The sequence below is a fragment of the Heloderma suspectum genome, chromosome 3 (genome assembly GCF_057233095.1).
Source record: "Heloderma suspectum isolate Gila_16-S chromosome 3, 16-S_ref, whole genome shotgun sequence".
Classification (NCBI taxonomy): Eukaryota; Metazoa; Chordata; class Lepidosauria; order Squamata; family Helodermatidae; genus Heloderma; species Heloderma suspectum.
This window is the reverse complement of record NC_139460.1, coordinates 227590214-227596213: the sequence shown is the minus strand read 5'-3', so window position 1 is coordinate 227596213 and position 6000 is coordinate 227590214.

Here is a 6000-nt window from a genome sequence, read left to right as displayed (position 1 = left end):
AGAAAGCCTATCTGAAGTATATAATGTAAAAGAAGGAAGCATATAGTGACATAACAGTTTGTATGGCAGAAAGTGCAGATAGATTGTTACCGCTGCATGGTTAAGATCTGCATGAAACACACAGAGTATGATTTTAAACTCAATTCTGTCATTTTACAGGAACATTAATAGCTACAAAGTTCTCTTCGCCAGCAGCCAGATGAAAGCACATTTGCCAGGGCCCAGTCAACTACTACGTGACAAACAATAAAGGCAATTTTCAAAGACAAGTAAATAAGTGCTGCTGGGTTAGCAGTTCTCTGGAACTGAAAAAAAAAATGAGGGCAGTGTATAATAAGCAGTAGCATTAATTTTTTGTGCAATATGAAACCTCCTTGGGAAGCAATTTTCTGAAACCCATCCTAACAGTCTGACCTGATTCCAGGGGGAGGGAGGGAAGCAACACTCAGTTACACTTCCCACGCAAACACACACACACCAAGATTGTGAGCTGACTACTGCTACTAAAGAACATCACCACTTCTCTTCCCTACCCTCCATGGCAAGAAAGCTATGTAATGTCTGGTGTTGCAAAGGACTGCAATTCCCTCCCTCCCTCCCTCCCTCCCTCCCTTCTTTCTTTCTTTCTTTCTTTCTTTCTTTCTTTCTTTCTTTTTTTCTTAAAACATGTTTAAACTACCCTTCATCCTTAAGGATACCAAGGTAGAGTACAAATATAATTAAAATAATACATAATGCATTACATGCACATAGAACTGACAAAATCAGCCAACGAGGGGCCATAACTCAGTATTAGGGCACCTGCTTTGCATACAAAAGGTCCTAGGTTCAATCCCCGGCATCTCCAGGTAGGGCTAGTGGAAGGGCTTCTGCCTGAAACCCTGGAGAGCCGCTGCCAGTCAATGTCGACAGTACTGGACAAGATGGACCTATGGCCTGTCTCAGCATAAGGCAGCTTCCTGTATTCGTCAAATGCCTGGGTAAACAAGGATTTGAGCAGGCACTGAAACCATTGCAGTGATGGCACTAGTAACACGTCCATGAGGAGGGTATTTGTTATGGATTGGGAAGGGGAAATACCTTTCTCTATTGGTGGACCCCTTCTTTACTAGGGTTCCCCCACAAAAGAACTACTGATAGGCTTCCACCAGCCAGGATGACACACCCTGACACACCCTAGTCTGCCCAGCTGCTTGGGGATTTTCTGAGCTTAATTGTCAAGGACCCCTTCCTTCAGTCCAGCCCTAGGAAAAAATAAAAAGAATGGTTGTTTGGATTCTCTTGCCCAAAGCCCAGAAACAACCGTACTAAACAAAAAACATAAAAAAGCCACCCCACAATCCTTTGAAAATCTGAAGATCACATGAAGTCCTACCGTGCAGTACTTGATTTGGAAAACAATTTTTTGTGAGACAGTCCCTTTTAAAACTACACAATCAAATGTCCAAATATTAAAAAAAGGAGTTCATTTGGGGGAAAGGAAAAAAAGAGGGGGAAACGAAGGAAGGCAACAATCACACACAGAGAATTCCAAATAAAACCAATAAAGTCAATCTAACTTATCTAGTTACATGTTACCTACTTGAGTAGAGCCCTGGATTCCAGAGCATATACAGTGTATATTACAAAGAGGGTGGCTTAAGAGAAAGCATCTTGTCCTCTGATTAGGAGTTATATGAACTCAGATCATGGGGATCTGGGGAGTGAGCAAAGTCTCATTTTTCTGGGAATCTGAGTTCAGTAAAAGCTGGCCCATTAGCAAACACTGATTGTGGTTTTGTCCAATAATGTTGGACAGGATCTAGTCTGATGTCAGTGGACTAGCCAGCAAATCAGAAAATTATTTAGTGGCTGGACCCACCTTCCTAATGGGTGTAAATGTACATGTGCAAAGAGCCAACTGGTTTGAACTACTTAGCCTATTATTTTAAAAAAGAGAGTTTAAGGGAGCAATCCTACGGCCACTAGTCAGTGGCTAGATGGCCATAGGATATCTGGTTTTCCAGGAAACGACCTTGGAGCCCACATTCCAAGGTTGGTTCCCAGAGAACCAACCTTCCCGCACTTCCGTGCTGCCTCACAGGCAGCACGGAACAGCCCTGTGCTCTGCGCTCTCAAGAGGAGCACAGAGCGGCCAAAATGGGGTGTTCCCAGGGGGGCGTGCCAGGGCGGGGAGGGCAGAAATGCCTGTACGACACATCCAATGTGTCATATGGCAGCCTCCTCCCCCGCTCTGCCATCCCATGGCTAGACAGCTGCAATCGTCTATCTAGCCAAAAATGCAGGACAAGAGAAATGCGGAGGGAATGATCCCCTCCGTGCTTCTCCTGCCCTGCATTGTATAGGCGGTCGCCTCCAAGTTCAGAGGCAGCCGCCTATCTGCATAGGATTGTGCCCTTAATGTATATTGGAGAACAAGAAGGTGAGATAAGCCTATTCAGGCATCCCGGCATGGTGCCAACTTACCAGACACTCTAGGGGGCACTGTTGAGCTACATCACAGTGCCCCACAGTGTAGCTCACCAGGGTTTGTCACAGTATTCCGTAACCGGGATGCCACAGCCTAGAAGTCTTTCTTCCTTGTTGACACATAATGTACCTGAGGTGCCTCTCCTGAACCGTGCCAGTGCTTTCTGCAGGATTCTAGGAGCACCCCCATCATGAACAAGTAGTAGTAGAAGTATCCTTAACTTGCATGGCATTGTACAGAGTATAAGTGGACAGGTCCCTGCTCTGAGAAGCTTACAATTGACAATTCAACATAGGGGGAATGTAGGAAGGGAGTAAACAGGGAAGCAATATGCAGTTGCTTCAGCTGCACACCCTTAGGCTTAGTTACTGGCCAATTTAGAGTAGTGTATGGGAATGAGAGGGTTGCCAACGACTTCAAGGAAAAGGTAGGTTTTGAGGGAGGATCTGAAAGAAGTAAGAGGTGGCTGGGGGGCAGTAACGATAATACCATATTTTGTTTAATTTGATTGCTTACTAATGAGTAGTGATAACCACTTGATGCTTCCAGCATAGGGGTGGGTGGGCAACCAGTGGCCTACCAGACATCATTGGACTCCAGTTCCCAGCATCCCAGATCATTGCCCATGCTGGCTGGAGCTGATGGGAGTTGGAGTTTATGAGGAGACTCTGGAGCTCACTGCCTCATGCTCCCACAGTTAAGGAATGGGCAGAGTCAAGGTGGCTGTGTGTAGCGATGGCCCCATCTGATAAGGTGGACATTCATTGTACCTCTGCAAGCCAGTCTGGCCACCTTAAAGAGTCATTGCTGGGAGCAGAGGCAAGAAGGTACGGCTGCTTGAAGCCGAAGGCAAGGAAATGAGGAAGGATGAGGGAGTAGGGAGAGGGGCAAAGGGCAAAAGGGAAAGAGAGGAGGGAGGGAGGGAGGCAGACAGAAGGAGGATGAGAGGAAGACCAAGCCAGTCCTCCTACTACCAGTGGAGGCTGGCGGCCCCGATTTTGGTGGGGCTGTGAATCCATTCTGGGTTTCAGTCAGAACCAGCCAGAACTCTAAAGGAGCTATCCAGGGTGCTGAACCCTATCCCCAAAATGGGTTCCACACCTTGGATAGCTCCTTTAGAGTTCTGGCTGGTTTTGGCTGAAGCCCAGAATGGATTCACAGCCTCAACATATCAGAGCCACCAGCCTCCACTGCCTGCTGCCACTTTAGAAAGCGTGGAGCCACACGCAGCACAAAAGTTACTCACGGGATTGGGAGATGGAGAGGAAGGATCTGGGCCTTAAGGTGCTCCCTGAGACCATTATGAAGCAATAGGGGAGAAATGCATGTAGAATGCACCAATTATTAATGGGGCATGAGCGTTTATTTATTCATTTATGTATTATTACATTTACAAAAAAAATTAAATGGCAGTGTTTCTCTGCATTAGAGGCAGCACGTGTGAAATTATCAGCCCCCTGTGTCTGTATCTACTGTGAGGAGGTCATTTAAAATGCGCACATGCCATTGACAATCACAATTAATGGCACCCCACTGGTCTGTTTCTGGAAAGAAGTGTGTGCATGAATGGTGGGAGGAATTTTTAGATCTGACTGTCTTAGGTTTGACACAGAAACAGGGCTAAGTAGAAAAAATAATTTTTGAATTGCCATCAGAATCCAGATTTTATGGTATCCACTGCTGTACATGAAATACTGAAGTATTATCCTTACCTCTGGGGCAAAATACAGTCACACAGTTCACACAAGAGATTTGGTTTTTCCCCCTTGTACAAAATCATTTTTTTTGCTGAAAGCTTCTTGAGATGAAAAAAGATAATGCAGAAAACATAGTGAGAAGAAGATGACGGCTTTGTCTTCAGGGATTTATTTCCTCTTTGCTGACTGAGAAGGTGGAGCAGGGTCATGGAATACCTATCTTAAGAATTGCTTGCATGTCCCACGAAGCAGTTTTAAAGCCAAAAACTTGAGAGCAAAATAGTATCAGGCTGCTCTGAAGCAAGTTATCCAGTCAGAAATGCAACTCGGGGTCAACGGATTTGGAGGTCTGAAGTTCAGACGAGATGGTTGGGGATTTGATTTCTTGGACATGAACCTTGAAGTTGAGATATAACTTGTGAACTAGCTATGGAGGACACAGGAGGCACCAGAAGATCTATGTATGAAGCTGCAGGAAACTGATTATTACCTTTTGGGGAGTGGGTACCTGGAATCTCCCCACTACCAAATGAGTGAACAGGTCTATTAGAAGCTATCTCTTTAATGGACATGTGATTCCTTCGTTCCTTCATTACATTTTTCTACCACCCAATAGCCAAGGTTCTCTGGGTGGTTGACAAAGATTAAAAACCTTTAAAAATACAATATTGTACATGATATAAAAACAAACAGTGCAAATGCGCGCGCACACACACACACACACACACACACTAAACAATTTTAACAATCAACAATAACAGACCCAGGATCCTAATTAAAATCCTTCTCACATGCTTCCAAATGCCTGAGAGTAGAGGAAGGTCTTAATCTGGCACCAAAAAGATAATAATATTCGCACCAGTCTAGACTCGCTGGGGAGATTGTTCCATAATCAGGGCCACCACTGAGAAGCCCTAGCCTTCACTGATTCCTTGAGGAGGGTCTTACACCATGAGCCTACTATACAGGCAGGTTCATGCCAGAAGAGGCCCCCTCCATCAGGTATTGCAGTCCCAAACCATGTAAGCATCTTGAACTGGCTCAGAAATATACAGGCACCCAATGCAAGCAGGCCAAAATTGGTGTTATGTGTTTGAACCTTCCTAACCCTGTTATCAATCTGGCTGCTGCATTTTGCACAAGTTGCACTTGCAGCTTCTGAATTGTCTTCAAAGGCAGCCCCATCTAGGGTGCATTGCAGTAACTTAGAGGTGACCAGAGCATAGAGAACTGAAGCCAGGTTATCCCTGTCCAGATACTGGTGTAGCTGGGCCACTGTCCAGCCCTGACTGGAGGACTCCTCCTCAGAGGAGGAGCTGGAGGCCCCAGAAGCCCAAGGTACCCCAGGCCAGGGACTGCCACTGGGCCCACAGGAGCCTGAACCCTCGGGGGAAGTGGCTGCAGGGCCATCCCTGTCAGGAGAGGGGACTCTGCCTCTGAGGCAGAGGCTGAGCCACCCCCTGATCCCCAGGAGCATCGTCACCGCAAGAGACAGGCTAGCAGGGCTCCTGTGTGAAGGAGTGCTCGCCTGCAGAAGAGGTCTCCTCAGGAGAATATTTGCGTAGCCTATAGGGATGGCGGAGAATTTCTCCACGAATCTTCGGGTGGCCGAGTGCCGACGCATTCGGCCCCCCGAAAGTGTTGGGGAAATTCTCCGCCGGCCCCCCGCCCCCCCCCGGGATGGGACTTACTTTTGGCGAATGTCCCTCTCAGCGGCAGGTCCCGGCGGCGGTTCAGCGGGGGCGGCGGCCGGTCTCCCGACCGGCTGCCACCTCCACCATTACAAAACAAAAAAGTACAGTAAAACACACACACACACACACACACACGTGA